The sequence below is a fragment of the Marmota flaviventris genome, chromosome 19 (assembly GCF_047511675.1).
Source record: "Marmota flaviventris isolate mMarFla1 chromosome 19, mMarFla1.hap1, whole genome shotgun sequence".
NCBI classification, from domain to species: Eukaryota; Metazoa; Chordata; class Mammalia; order Rodentia; family Sciuridae; genus Marmota; species Marmota flaviventris.
The window spans coordinates 30313660-30328464 of record NC_092516.1 but is presented as its reverse complement, the minus strand read 5'-3'; positions in this window follow the sequence as shown (position 1 = coordinate 30328464).

Genomic DNA, 14805 nt, shown 5'->3' with positions numbered 1-14805 from the left:
AGTGCTTGTCTAACATGCAGGGGGCCCCATTACCTCCCCAGCACTGCACACACACAAAGAAGTACATATATTAAGATGTACACCCGTCATCTTAGCTATTCGGGAAGCAGAGGCTGGAGGATGGCACGTTTCAGGCCAGCCTGAGCAACTTAGTGAGACCCTGACTCAAAAGCGAAAATAGCAGGGGGTCTATCCCAGTGGTTAGAAAGCTTGCTTAGCATACAGGAGGTGCTAGGTTCAATCGCCAATACTAAGGGGAAAAGAAAAGAGCTTGAAGTGCTGAGTTCAACTCCTCCACCTCCTCTACCATGTGAGGACACAGCCATAAGGTGCCAAGTTAGGAGAAGAAAGCCAGCCCTCTGCATGCATGGAATCACCTGGCAACTTGACATCAATTTCTGTTGTTTATAAATTACCCCGTCTACAGTGTTTTGTTAAAGGAGCATAAAAAGACCAAGGCTTCTGGGGATACCTCCATTTCTACCTCCTATGGAAGGCTCCTTCTGCCGGCCATGGGGTATCTTGGCCAATAATTTTCATCTTCCATCACTTTGAATGTATCAACCCATGACCCTCTGAGTTCCAGAGACTCTGATGGGAAATCTAACAAGGACCTCTGGAGAAATGATGATGGAATCTCCCTTCCTCTCAGCCTCATGGGTGTTACTAACAGCCACACAGTGTCTTAGGGAATAGAATGTGTTACAGTGTGGCAATGGGAGTGAAGTGCCACCACCCTTTGACATCAATCATTCTGAGTTGAAAGAAAAAGGAACTGAATACCTGGAGTGTAGACATGATGAGGACTTTAGAAGCCAAAAGTTATGAAAAGATTCTGGAGGCCAAAAAGTGAGACGACTCACCGTGGGTTACGAACAGCTGTGACTGGGATGTTTCTCATGCTGACCTCACAAGGAGCCAGTGTGTGGGAATTTCAAATACCACCTCTATAAGGTCCTAGCTGCAGCTCTGTGTGTGTGTGTGTGTGTGTCTATAATCACAGGGAGTTATTGATTGGTGACCTGTTAGACTCACAGATTGTTTGGTGGCTTGATAATTTTGGTATTTTCACTTTTTTTTAATTTTAGGGTTTATTTTTATTGTTGTTTTATTTTTAAATTTTCATTTATTTTATAAGCTAGCATTCTTAGTGTTGCTGCTAGGTTGCACAGTATGTGTAATGGGGGGGTGTGGGTTATGAGAGTGTGGCAGGGCCTCTAGGCCAGCTCCTCCTTTGAGGATACCCTCATGTGCCGTCTGAGGGACACAGAGCAGAGCAGCTTTGCCCAGGTCATAGCTTTGTCTCTGACATAACCTCAGGGGAACAGACGTGGTCATGCAAGTCACATAGGGCAAGGAAAACTTGCCCTTCATTAAAGGCAAAATGGATCTAATAAATCCTGTGGAACACCCAGATGTGATCAAATTGTTTTGCATTGTTGAAACCATTGAAAACATCTACACTGTGAGGAAGAACGTGAATGGGGGACAGCAACTGCACCACATTCCGGAGGCCACGGCATGCAGGAGGAGGAAGCCCAGAGTGTCGAGGCAGATCATGAGCCCAGTGCGCTACTGCCACAAGAAGAGCATCATGCACAGGGAGCTGACGCTGGAGAACATCCTGGATGCTGGAGGAAATATCAGACTCTCTTTCCAGCTTCAGCTTGGATGGCAGGTGCATGGCTGGGCAGAATCTGGACAGTTCTGCAGCACCCCCCACCCCAAACTGCCTCAGATCTCTACAGCGGGAAGAATTTGATGGCCCTGCAGTGGACCTCTGGAGCCTGGGTGTCCTCCCGTACATTGTGGTCATGGGGTGTCTCCCATTTAAGAGGAACACCTTTTTGCAGCTCAAGGAGCAGATCCTGCAGGAAAGATGTGACATTCCCTCTCACCTTTCTGCCCAAGTGCAAAGCATCATCAGCCACTTACTGACCATTGACTTTACACAGATGTCCATGGGAGTCCAAATCCGGGGGCATCCATGGCTAAGCCAGGGTGAGGAATAATTGATTCATCCTAGCAAACTCCGCCCCAACCACACAGACCCCACAACACTGAGAGTCATGTCTGACTCAGGTTGGGACACATGTGATACCTATTTACCTTTGGCAAAGAGACAATTTCATCAGTTGATGGCTACATATCTGATGCTCCAGCACCAAGACAGCCCGGGGGTAGGGACACAATCCAAGTTCAGCCTGGGCATCCAGAGGTTGGGCTCTGTCCCCCACCCTCAGATTCTTCCAATTTCATGCTCTGTGCCAGGTGTGCCAGTGAGCCTGCTCTTGGCATCTCCCTCTTCTTACCTTATGAGCATCAGCTGGCTGAGGACAAGTCAGAGCAGAAGGGCAGCAGAAGAGCCAGCCTGCCCATCATTTCTCTCTGCAACCTGAATGTGAAGATTCCCACTCCCAGCAGGTATCCCCCCAGCATGTCCCTGGATGAGCAGCAGTGGATGGGGAACAAAGAGCAGCAAGTCCTCCCAGGGTATATATCATCAGAAGAAAACTCCCTCTCCACAGGACAACCCCACGATTGGACCACAGCCTGTATCTATAGCTAGAGCTGGAAGGGGAGGACTAGGAGGACTGGCACCTGTATTCTATGAATACACATGCCATGTTGCTGTGTGCAAGCCTGAAAGACACGCCCCAGATTCAGAAACAAAGTGGTTCCAATGAATGGAGGGCAAACACACCCTGAATTCAGGAACAAAGTAGACAGCTGAGATGCAGACAAAACCAAGTAGGTGGGATGGTCCAGCATTTTATTTTACATATGCTTTGATTAATGTCATTTGCAACTGACAAATCATAACCGCACACATTTATGGGGAACAATGTAATGTTTAGATAAATCTATACACCAAGGGATGATTAACTCAGGCTAATTAATAGATCTACCTTCTCAGAAAGACAGACCCCACAGGATCTCACTTATGTGGAGCAATTGCAGGATGGAGGTGTGCAGACTGCCTCAGGCTTCTCCACACAGATTCCAGTCCCAAGAGCATCCGAGCAGCCTGGAGACAAGTGGGCCCCTCCACTCCCACTTGGGGAGACCTCAGAGACTGTTTTTCTTGGGACACTTTCTCCTGCCCTGATCTTCTCTGTCCTTTCTCCCATGTTTCTGTGATAGCAGAGATGGTTCTCAATAAATTTGTTTCTCACAAATATTGTAATAAAATTGATGCTCCTGAAAGATGGGGTATAAAACAAGGCTTCTGATCTTAAGAAAAGAGCAGATTGGTAGGAAGATAATCCATTAGAATGAAATCAATGCCTCCGCACGGAGTTCCAAGCCTCAACCTGGGACGTCAACTTGAGTGTGGAATTTTCTCTTTTGACTAACGGCACATTTTCTACCCTGCTCCCTTCCCCTCCTAGGACACTGGGCACACACCAGCCACAGTAGTATCACATTGTAATAGAGAACCCAATTGTATTGTTTATCTCCTCTACTAGACTGTGTACTCCAAGCGTAGGGAGTAGGATGGAGGGAAAAAAAAAAGTTACATGAGAAGAACACAGATAATTTCAACTGGAGACTGACATTCCAACTTGAGGGAACAGGGTGAGCAATGGAGAATGTGCCAATACAAAAGAAGAGACGTGGTCCTTGTGGCTAAAGAGAAGGACCCATGTCTGTGTGTGCATATTTGGAGAGTGACACATGAGATCTGCATTCCAAAAAAGAAACTATGGCGATGGAACAGAAGACAGATAAATTTGGGGATGAGACAGACAACAGGGACCTGGAAATGGACTGTGTGAGAGATTCTTACCAGACCTTTCCCTTTTCCTCAGTTGTCATGGGCTTCAAATCACCATGTGCTATTTATTGATTGAGCCACCTTCCTTCCCACTGCCACCATCTCAGGTCAGCCTTCCCCATTTGGTCTCCTATCTAGGGCAGGTCATAAATCTTCGTGATGCCTTCCAGTTATACTGCCCCCAATTTCTAAAGGAAAGCAGGCTTTGGATTTAAACAAGTTTTTTTTTTTTTGTAACAGATTTATTGAGATAAAATTCACATATCAGACAATTTACCACTTCAAGTATGGAATTCTAACAACTCAGGAGGCTGAGGCAAGAGGATCAGAAGTTCAAGGCCAGCCTGGGAAACTTAGTGAGATCTCCATACAAAATAAAAAGGGCTGGGCATGGTGGCACAAACCTGTAATCCCGGTGACTCAGGAGGCTGAGGCAGGAGGACTGCAAGTTCAAGCCAGCCTCAATAACTTAGTGAGGCCCTAAGCAATTTAGTGAGATTCTTTCTCAAATAAAAAGGGGCCAGGCATGGTGGCACACACCTGTAATCCCAGTGGCTTGGGAGGCTTAGACAGGAGGATCTCAAGTTCAAATCCAGCCTCAGCAAAAGCAAGGCCCTAAGCAACTCAGTGAGACCCTGTTTCTAAATAAAATACAAAACAGGACTGGGGGTGTAGCTCAGTAGTCAAGTGCCTCTTAGTCAATCCCCCATACCCCAAAAAAATAACTAAATAAAAATAAAAATGGCTGGAGATGTAACTCAATGGTAAAGCACCCCTGGGTTATCTCCCCCATACCAAAATATAAATAAATTAATTAAAAGGACTGGGGATGTAGCTCAGTGGTAGAGTATCTCAGAGTTCAATTTCCTGTACCAAATAATAAATGAATAAGATATACATTTCAGTGGCTTTCAGTATATTCACACAGTAGTGCAGCCATCACCACCATGAGTTTTAGAACATTTTTATAATCTCCAAAAGAAACTCCATACTCTTTTGAGGTTATTCCTCAACTCCTCCTCTGGGCAACTACTAATTTACTTTCTGTCCCTATGAATTTTCCTCCTCTGGACATTTCAGATATATGTACTCGTACAATATGTGAGCTTTTGTGTCTGTCTTCTTTTCCTTGGCATGTTTTCAAGGTTCATCCACATTGTAGCATGTGTCAGTACGTCTTCATTGCTTTCAATTATCAAATAATAATCCATGGCCTGGATAGACCACATTTGTCATCCATTCATCAGTTGATGAACATTTGGATTGTTTCTGCTTTTTGGCAACTATGCATACCACTGCTATGAATTTTCATGTGCAAATTTTTGTGAGGACATATGTTTTCAATATATCTTCATTCTAGCCATTCTTCCTAGTGGGTCTGAAGTGGAATCACATTGATTTGTAGCTTTAAATTACATTTTTCCTGATGACCAAGGATGCCAAGCATCTTCTCGTGTGCTTATTGGCTATTTGTATGTCTTCTTTACAGAAATTTCTATTCAGATCCTTTGCTCATTTTTAAAAAATATTTATTTTTTTAGTTGTAGTTGGACACAATACCTTTATTTTATTTATTTATTTTTATGTGGTGCTGAGGATCGAACCCAGGGCCTTGCATATGCTAGGTGAACGCTCTACCACTGAGCCACAACCCAGTCCCATCCTTTGCCTATTTTTAATTGACTGATTTATCTTCTTGCTTTTTTTTTTTATCGACTTGCTCTTCTTTTATCAGTGTCTTTAAAAAGAATAGCTGATTATTGATTTGAGATCCTTCTTTTTTTTTTTTTGGCAGGATGGGGGAGTACCAGGGATTGAACTCAGGGCCACTCTACTACTGAGCCACATCCCCAGCCCTGTTTTGTATTTTATTTAGAAACAGGGTCTCACTGAGTTGTTTAGTGCCTTGCTTTTGCTGAGGCTGGCTTTAAACTTGAGATCTTCCTGCTTCAGCCTCCCAAGCCACTGGGATTGCAGGAGTGCACCACTTTGCCTGGTTCTTCTTGTTTTGTTTTGTTTTCTTTTCTTTAATGTAGGCATTTACAACTATAAATATCCCTCTACATACTGCTTTACCTGCATCCCATAAGTTTTGTTATATTGTTCATTTTCATTTATCTCAAAGTATTTTCCAAAGTGATTCCTTCTTTGATTTGTAGGTTATTTAGGAGTATGTTGTTTAAATTTTCACGTATTTTTGAATTTCCCAAATTCCTACTATTGATTTCTAATTTTATTTTATTGTGATTACAGAATATACTTTGTGTGATTTTAATCTTTTTAAATGTATTGAAACTGGTTTTATGACCTAACACATTGTCTATCCTAGAGAATATTCAAGAACACTTCAGAAGAATATATATTGTGCAGTTGGTGGGTAGAATAGTCTATAAATGTTGGCTAGGTCTAGTCATTTTATGCTGTTGTTACAGTTTTCAATTTCTTTTTTGTTCTTTTGCTTGTGGTTTCTTCATGATGGAAAGCAGAGTATTAAAGTCTCTTGCTATTATTATTGAACTGTTTATTTCTCCTTTGATTCTGTCATTTTCTACTTCATGAATTTAGGGCTGTATTGTTAGTTTGCATGTAGGAATATACTTCTTGATACAACAATGATTTATTATTATGAAAGGTCCTTTTTTATATCTAGTAACATTTTTTATGTTTATTTTATTTATTTATATGTGGTGCTGAGAGTCAAACCCAGGGCCTCCCATGTGCTAGGCGAGCCCTCTACCACTGAGCCACAACCCAGCCCTTCTAGTAACATTTTTGTTTTAAAATCTATTTTGGGGATGAAACTGTGTGTGAGGCACTGGGTTCAATCACAGTACTACAAAAATAAATAAATAAATAAATAAAATAAAGGCATCCTGTCCATCTACAACAACAACAAATTTTTTAAAGTCTATTTTGTCAGATATTAATATGACCTCTCCCTCTTTCTTATTTATATTTGCAGGGTAACTTTTTCTATTTATTTATTTAGACTGGGGATTGAACCCAGAGGCACACTACCATTGAGCTTTATTCCCAAGCTCTTTTTATTTTTCATTCTGGGGTAGAATCTCACTAAGTTGTCCCAGCTAGTCTTGAACTTGCAATTCTCTTGCATCAGACACCAGCATAGCTGGGAACACAGGCATGCCCAACCATGCCTGGCCCATGCTTTTACATTCTTAGCCTTGGGCTTTGAATATCTCCTAACTGGACTGTGATCACAGATGACTGTATAGGGGTTACCTAATAGAGACATTCTGAGCCTGACAATGACTAACCCACCACTGGTTAGAGGAATGACAATGAGAAAGGGAATGCCAGGTGAGAAGTTGCATGGGCCATAAGAAATGGAAGAGACAGTGGCCAATTCCTAGCCCAACCTCAGATTCTAAATAGATTTCCAGTTCCCACCCACCCATATCTTTACAGAATACCCAAACCATTTCTTTCCTGAAATTTTCAGAAATATCCCTTGTTTTGTTTTGTTTGCAAAGAACAGATGACACAGTGCAGGATTACAAGTTTGGGGCCAGTCTGAGGAGCTTAGTGAGATCCTGTCTCAAAATTTAAAAAAAATAAAATAAAAAGGGCTGGGGATGTGGCCTAGTAGTAGAGTTTCTCTGGATTGAACTCCCAGGACCAAAAAGGGCGGTGGGGGCGGGGGAATGAAAGGGAGAAAAAGGAGGAGGAGGAAGAGGAGGAGGAGAAGGATTATTACCTGGAACTTTAAAAAGCATGTAGACCTAGGTTGCACCCTTTGATATTCTGATTTTATGGTTCTGGGTCAGAACCAAGGGATTAGGATTTTTCAAATCTTCCCAGGTCATCTGAAGGTACGTCAAAGTTAACAGCCACTGCTTGAGAGATATTCTAAGGGAACAAGAGATATAAGCACTGGGTTAGATGGACAGTTTTCAAAAGATTAGGTGATGTATGTCATGAAAGAATGCCCAGGTAGAAAGAGATAACAATATCAAAGTCATTCTGTCAGATCTGCTATAGAAAACACATTTTACTGTTAGTCAATGCTTGGAAACCACTGAAAATTAGGTCCCCAAAGTGAATATTGATTACATTCTATTTCTTAAATTGAGTGGAGGTTTAGCAGTGCCCATTTCTTTTTATGCATCCTAATTAATGTGCATAATATATATTCTTATCTTTTCAAATGTTTTTGAAATTTTTCTGCCAAATATTTTTTAATAAAATGATACTGTTAGTTGCCAATATATACCACTAAGTTCACCACTATTCTAGACTTCTATGGTCAAAATTAAGATCTCAATCATCAAAGACTAAAATCTTGGCAGTTGCAATAACAATATCTTGAGGGGATGGGGTTCACCAGTCCCTTGGGCTCCTTCCAAATAATTTCTACTGCATTCATGACTGCTGACCAAATGTGATGAGTCACCTCATAATGAGGAACATCTGGTCATAGGAGTTTGGAAATACCATGAAACTAAGGCTGGTATGCAAAATCCAAGGAGAAAAAAAAAGTGGAATTATAGGCAAAAAAATTTTTAGGGAGTTGTTGAAGGAGTAAACTAGTGGGCTTGAATCCTGTGGCTTTGTGATCAAGGAGGACAGACTAACTCAAGGAAAAAAATATTCATTTCCTTCCTCCTACTTCTCTCCCATTCTTTCTGAGTCTTTCTCTCTCTCCATTTCATCCCTTATTTTTCTTCTTTTCCTACAGAGGTTAGTTAATTATACTTCTTTGTCCAGCTGACACTAAAGAATCTGATGGCTCTTAGCACATCACATGTGGGGAAAAAAATTGAAAGAAAAGGAATACTGTCACTATTTTTGTCACCAATAACCAGCAGCTAGCTGCTGCCTCCCCTCTGCTCGCATCTTTAATATTCTGTTCTTATTTAGGAAACAGAAAACTATACCAATGCTGAAAGACTAATTTTTTTTTGAGGGGGTGAGTACTGGGAATTGAACCCAGGGGCACTTAACCACTGAGCTACATCCCCAGCCCTTTTAAAATATATATATTTTAGAGATAGGGACTCTCTAAGTTGCTTTAGGTCCTCGCTAAATTGCTGAGGCTGGCTTTGAACTTGTGATCCTTCTGCCTCCCCTCCGCTGGGATTACAGGTGTGCTCCCAGCTGAAAGACTAATTCTTTAAGTCTGGGAAAAGGGGGAAAGTTAGCCCAGCCAAAACTGATTAACCAGTATGAAATTTCTGATAACACTGGTAAAGAGGAAACAAGATGGTTAGACCAGAGTGGAGGCAGGTGTTATAAAAACACAGTGGGTAGACCATGCGAGTTCTATTGCTTTGCCAGCCTGACATTCTGTCATGAGCCACACTGATTGTTGTAATACCAAAAAGCTCTTCTACCAGTTAGTAAATTGCTGCCAAATGTTTCCTAAGTGGCCCCCTGTCCACTTTCCTGCCTCCAGGCTACCAGTCCTTCTTCTTATTCAGCAACTAAAGAGTTAAGACCCAGAACAGCTGTTGACCTTCAAAAACTTGACTTTGTGCTAAAGTCGGTGTCTGTTCTAATTGGCTAGTGGCCATTGGGCAACCAGCTGCTAAATATTTTGAATATCACCCCTAGCTGTAGCCACAAAAAAAGAAAAAGCCAAGTAGGTGTGGTAAATTGGTTGCAAGAAATGGCCTAACACTGAGTTGAGGTTTTGGCTTCTGCTTGAAGCATTGGCAGGAACTAAATAGATGGGCGTGCCTGGGTTCTGCTTGATTTGTGTAGCAAAATAATTCCTTAGTTCAATGAACAAAGATTTAAATCAAGCCAGCACACTACATACTGTCACAATCTTTCTGGCCATAACGATTCCTGAGTCAATTTCTCCCTTAAGGAGGAAGATAGGAACTTTGGAGAAAGTTTGCTTTGACATTATTCAGTTCAACCAAAGATTGACAGAACTTGAAAAAAATAACAGAGGATTATCTCAAGCTTAGGTGGGCATTTGATATGCTATCTTTGATTTATGAAAATGTTTTCCTCTGTTTCTCTTTATGCACTCCCTTAGAAGGTACGTCAAAAGTTTTGATACAAATTTCTTCTCTCTCCATAGGTTTTGCTTCTTCCAGATTGCTTCTGATTATTTATTTATTTGTTTAATTAATTTTGATCTATGCATTTCAAAGAAGAGGTTTTCCTAAGAAACACTGGAGATGCTTGGGTGGGAACTTAATTAAATGCAAAAAGTTGATTGACAGCTCTGTATGCCTGGATGAAATTTTTCTTTTTCTTTTCTGCAGTACTGGGGATTGAACCCAGGGGTTCTCTACCACTGGGTTACATCCCAGATCTTTTCATTTTTTAATTTTTGAAACAGGGTCTCCCTAAATTGCCCAGGCTGGCCTTGAACTTGTAATCCTCCTGCTTCACCCTCTAGAGTAGCTGGGATGACAGGTATTGGTGGGATGACATCAATTGATGGGATGACATCAGGTATTGACTGGATGACACTGTATTTGGCTGAAGCTTTTCTTTTAGTTCTCTGTAGGGCAATTCAGCTTTAGTCCTTTCTATGGAAAAATTCCAAAGTCAGTGTCTTTAAGTCTATTCTCTTGGCTAGTTGTATTTCCCAGGAAAAACACTTGTAAAATCCTGCCTGGAGGATATAGGTCCATGTGGCTATGCATCTGGCAGCTGGGGGTGGAGGTAGTCTGGGAGTCTCAATATTTGATGCATTTGCTTTCTTTAAACCCCCATATTTTTAGTAAGGTGTTCGCGTCCTCCACTGGGCTTGTGTCCCACAGTCCAGAAACCCTCTGTTTTGCCTTCTCCAGGAATAAATCTCTAATCTTGTTCAAGGAAGATACAGTCCGTCAACTACCAGTGGGTGTAGAATAAGGAGGGAACCTAGTAGCCTGTTGTCTTTTTTAAAAACTTGAGGTGAAATTCACTTTAAAAACTAACCATTTTAAAGTGTACAGTTCAGAGGCATTTAATCCATTCACCACCATCTCTACCTAGTTCTAAAACAATCTCATTACCCCCAAAGGATTCTTCATAGACATTAAGCAGTCACTACTCATTCCCCTCTCCCTCAGCCCCTGGAAACCACCAATATGTTCCCCTCCCCCCAGGGGTGGGTAGGTACCAGGGATTGAACTCAGGGGCACTCGACTACTGAGTCACATCCCCAGCCCTATTTTGTATTTTATTTAGAGACAGGGTCTCACTGAGTTGCTTAGTGCCACACTTCTGCTGAGGCTGGCTTTGAACTTGTGATCCTCCTGCCCCAGCCTCCTGAGCCGCTGGGATTACAGGCGTGCATCACTATATCACTATACCCAGCAATATGTTTTTTTTTTTTTTTTTGTCAATGGACCTTTATTTATTTATTTTTATGTGGTGCTGAGAATCGAACCCAGTGCCTTACACATGCTAGGCAAGTGCTCTACTGCTGAGCTACAACCCCAGCCTATCCAATATGTTTTTATTTGAAGATAAAGTGATCTGTACCTGGAAAATGAAGAAAATCAACTGAAAAAATAGTATTATAAACAATAAATAAGCTCAGGAGGAGGCTCCATACTATCCTAAGACCTTAATGAGTCACCAGGATTCTTGGGAACCCATCAGAAATCCAGTGGCTGGTCAACTCTAACAGGTCCCTTCTGTCACTGAGCATAGGATTATTTTTCTACTATGGAAGAAATATTTATTCTATATTAGGGTTTCCTTTCCTTACAAGACACACCTTGAACTATTTCACCATTCCTGGAATGGTGACTTTGCAATTAACACAGGGTGGTCCAGATAAAATTTTCACTTCTCAGTGAAAGAAATAAGACAGTTGGCCAGCCATGAACCTTTATCATATTTCCTATCTACCAGAAGCAGCTGGCCTTATAGAACAATAAAGTAGTCCCCTGAAAACTGATCTAGCAGTATCCAGGAGACCACACCTGCAAGGCTGAGACACTGTTTGCAGATAGAGATACAGGATCCCAACTGGGCCTGAAATTCTCCCTCAGCTAGGACAAAGGACCAAAAGCCAAGGGTTGAGGGGGAGAGTGGCAGCTGTCATGATTACCATTCTCTTTTAAAATATTTATGTTCCATCTCCCAAGTCACTCAGGCTCTGTGGACTTAATAGCTCAAGAGCAGGGTATTCCCACCAGGGCACCCAACTATTTGGTACTCCTCCTGACACTAAGCAATGGCAGTGTCCCCAAAACTGGCGGTGCTGCCCCTGATTATGAAGGGGAAATAGGGTTGTTAGTCCTTGATATGACTTGGGTGGAGTAGAGATGGGAGGAGAATGAACTCCTTGGTTGCTCTTGCAGGCCACACCCAGTAGCAAAAATTAACAGAAAACTACCAGAATGTAATGAATGTTCCGTTTTAGTTTTTTTTTTTTTTCCCACTCACTATTGATGGTAGCTAAATTTACCAACTTATTCAAGGTTTCAAGATGGGAAGAAATAACCTTTGGCTCACAAGAAGCTACAGAAGGGATGTTTAAAGTGGACTGCAAAGTCCTGTTTGCATATCTGAATGTGACTTAGTGTGGCCTACTTTTAGGGATGTTGAAGTGCATTTGTAGCTGTGATAACTAAGGAAACCCAGTATTTACTTCTGAGCCCTCTCCTATTCTCTGTCTATATGCAACTTCATCTGGTCCCAGGGCTGTATGTAACTTCCATATACTGATGACTCCTAACCCTACATTCTCAGCTCTGGCCTCACCTGGAAATCAGGACTATACCTCCACCTGCCTACTTTATCAACCCTTTGAAGGCCTCACAAGGATCTCAATATGTCCAAGCAATACTGATTTCTAGATATCAGCATCCCTTAACCTGCTCTTCCTCAGTCTCCCCTTTAAAATAAATGGCACCCATGAGTCACTCAGATGCTTAAAACAAGAATCTAGATATCCTTTCCAATAGGGTAGCCTACTAAACCACATATGGCTATTTAAATTTAAGTTTTAATTAAATAGGAAATGGGAACATAGCTCAGAAGTAGAGGATTTACTTACCATGCAGGAGGCCCAAGTTCAATCTTCAGCATTGCAAGAAATAAAATATAAAAAATTCAGACTCTTATTTTTTTCTTTTTATTGGCACAGTATAACTATACATAACAGTGGGATTTGTTATAATATATTCATACATTCACACAATAAAACAGTATAATTTGATCAATTTCATTCCCCAGTACCTCACCTTTCCCTTCCCTCCCTCCCCCATCAGCTTCTTCTATTCTACTTGTCTCCCTTCAATTTTTTTTTAAAAGTTCTAAATAGTTACACATGACAGTAGAATGCATTTTGATGCATTGTACACAATTGAAGCACAACTTCTTATTCCTCTGGCTGTACATGGTACAGAGTCACACTAGTAGGGTAATCATACATATATATATATAGGGTAATAATGTCTGTCTCATTCTACCGTCCTTCCCATCCCATAGCCCCACCCTCCCCTCTGCACAATCCCAAGTTCCTTCATTCTTCCCCACTCCCTGCCCCCCACTAGGATCAGCATTCACTTATTAGACAAAACATTTGGCCTTGGGTTTTTTGGGATTGGCTTATTTCACATAGCATGATGTTCTCTAGTTCCATCCATCTACCTGTAAATACCATAATTTCATTGTTCTTTAAGGCTGAGTAATATTCCACTGTGTACATGTATCACATTTTCTTTATCCATTCATCTGTAGAAGGGCATCTAGGTTGGTTCCATCATTTAGCTATTGTGAATTGTCAATCTCTTAGTTTTACTAGCTACATTTCAATTTTTAACAGCCCTATGTAGCTAGTAGGTACTATAATGAACAGTGAGACATAGAATATTTCATTATAACAGAAAGTTTTGGACAGTACTTCTCTAAAGAGGTTGCCATTGGCTCTTCCTTCTTCACCTCCCACATTTGATTCATTAACAACTGTCAATGGTTTTATATCCAAAACATCCCGTGATCAAATTCTCTCCCACTGTTGAAACCGCTTCTCAATTGCCCTACTTCCAATATTACTCACCCACAACCATTTCTCCTACATTGACTAGAATGAAGTTTTTAAAAATATTTTTTAGTTGCCAATGGATTTTTCACTTTATTTATTTATATGTGGTGCTAAGGATTGAACCCAGGGCCTCACACATGCCAGGCAAGTGCTCTACCACTGAGCCACAACCCCAGTCCTACTAGAATGAATTCTTTAAAACTGAAAATAATATCAAGTGTTACCTTTGCTTTAATCCTCCAATGGCTTTGTCGCAGAGACTGTGGCTTTATCCTAATATCCCTTCTCCCTTATTCGGTGTTAGAAACTCTGGAACTTAGATAAGCACATGGAAGCCCCAAATAAAGAATATATTTTCCAGAGTATTTGAACTTAGGTGTGGTCACATAACCAAATTATAGCCAGTGAGATGAGAACCAACAGGGTGGTATGCAATTTCTTCCCAGGTCCTTAAAACAGTGGGCTCTTTCCTGCTACCCAACAGGCACGATGACTAAAGCTAGACTAGATCATGAGTGAACATGGGATAGAGGTGAGGCACTATGGAGCAACAAAATGAAAAAAGCCTGGGTCCTAAACATAGTTTGAGGTTTTCCATCATTGTGGAAAATTATATTCTAACTAGATAGCTTCCCATCATACATAGAAAATCCAAACCTTGCTGCTTCAACACAGGAAGCTCCATCTTGCTGTAGGGTTGCAGTTGTTTTTGTATCTGCCTGGGATGCTCTTCCTCCTCAGATGTCATCATGACTGACTCCTTTTTGTTATTCAGGTCTCAGTTTTAAAATCACTGTTTTAGAGATGGTTTCCCACGAGGACCGATGAGACAGTGCATGCAAAATTTTCCTGTGAAAGTTTTAAAATTAAAGTGACATCCTCGGAAAAAAAAAAAAAAAGAGAGAGAGAGAGAGATGGTTTCCCTCACCAACCCTCTCCAAATTACCCAACCAATCATTCTCTTTTCCAAGATTTTAGTTACTTGCATACAAATTATCACTAACTGATGATTCTTCCACTTGTTCTGTGTCTGCTTCTCCCCATCAGAATGTAAATTCCA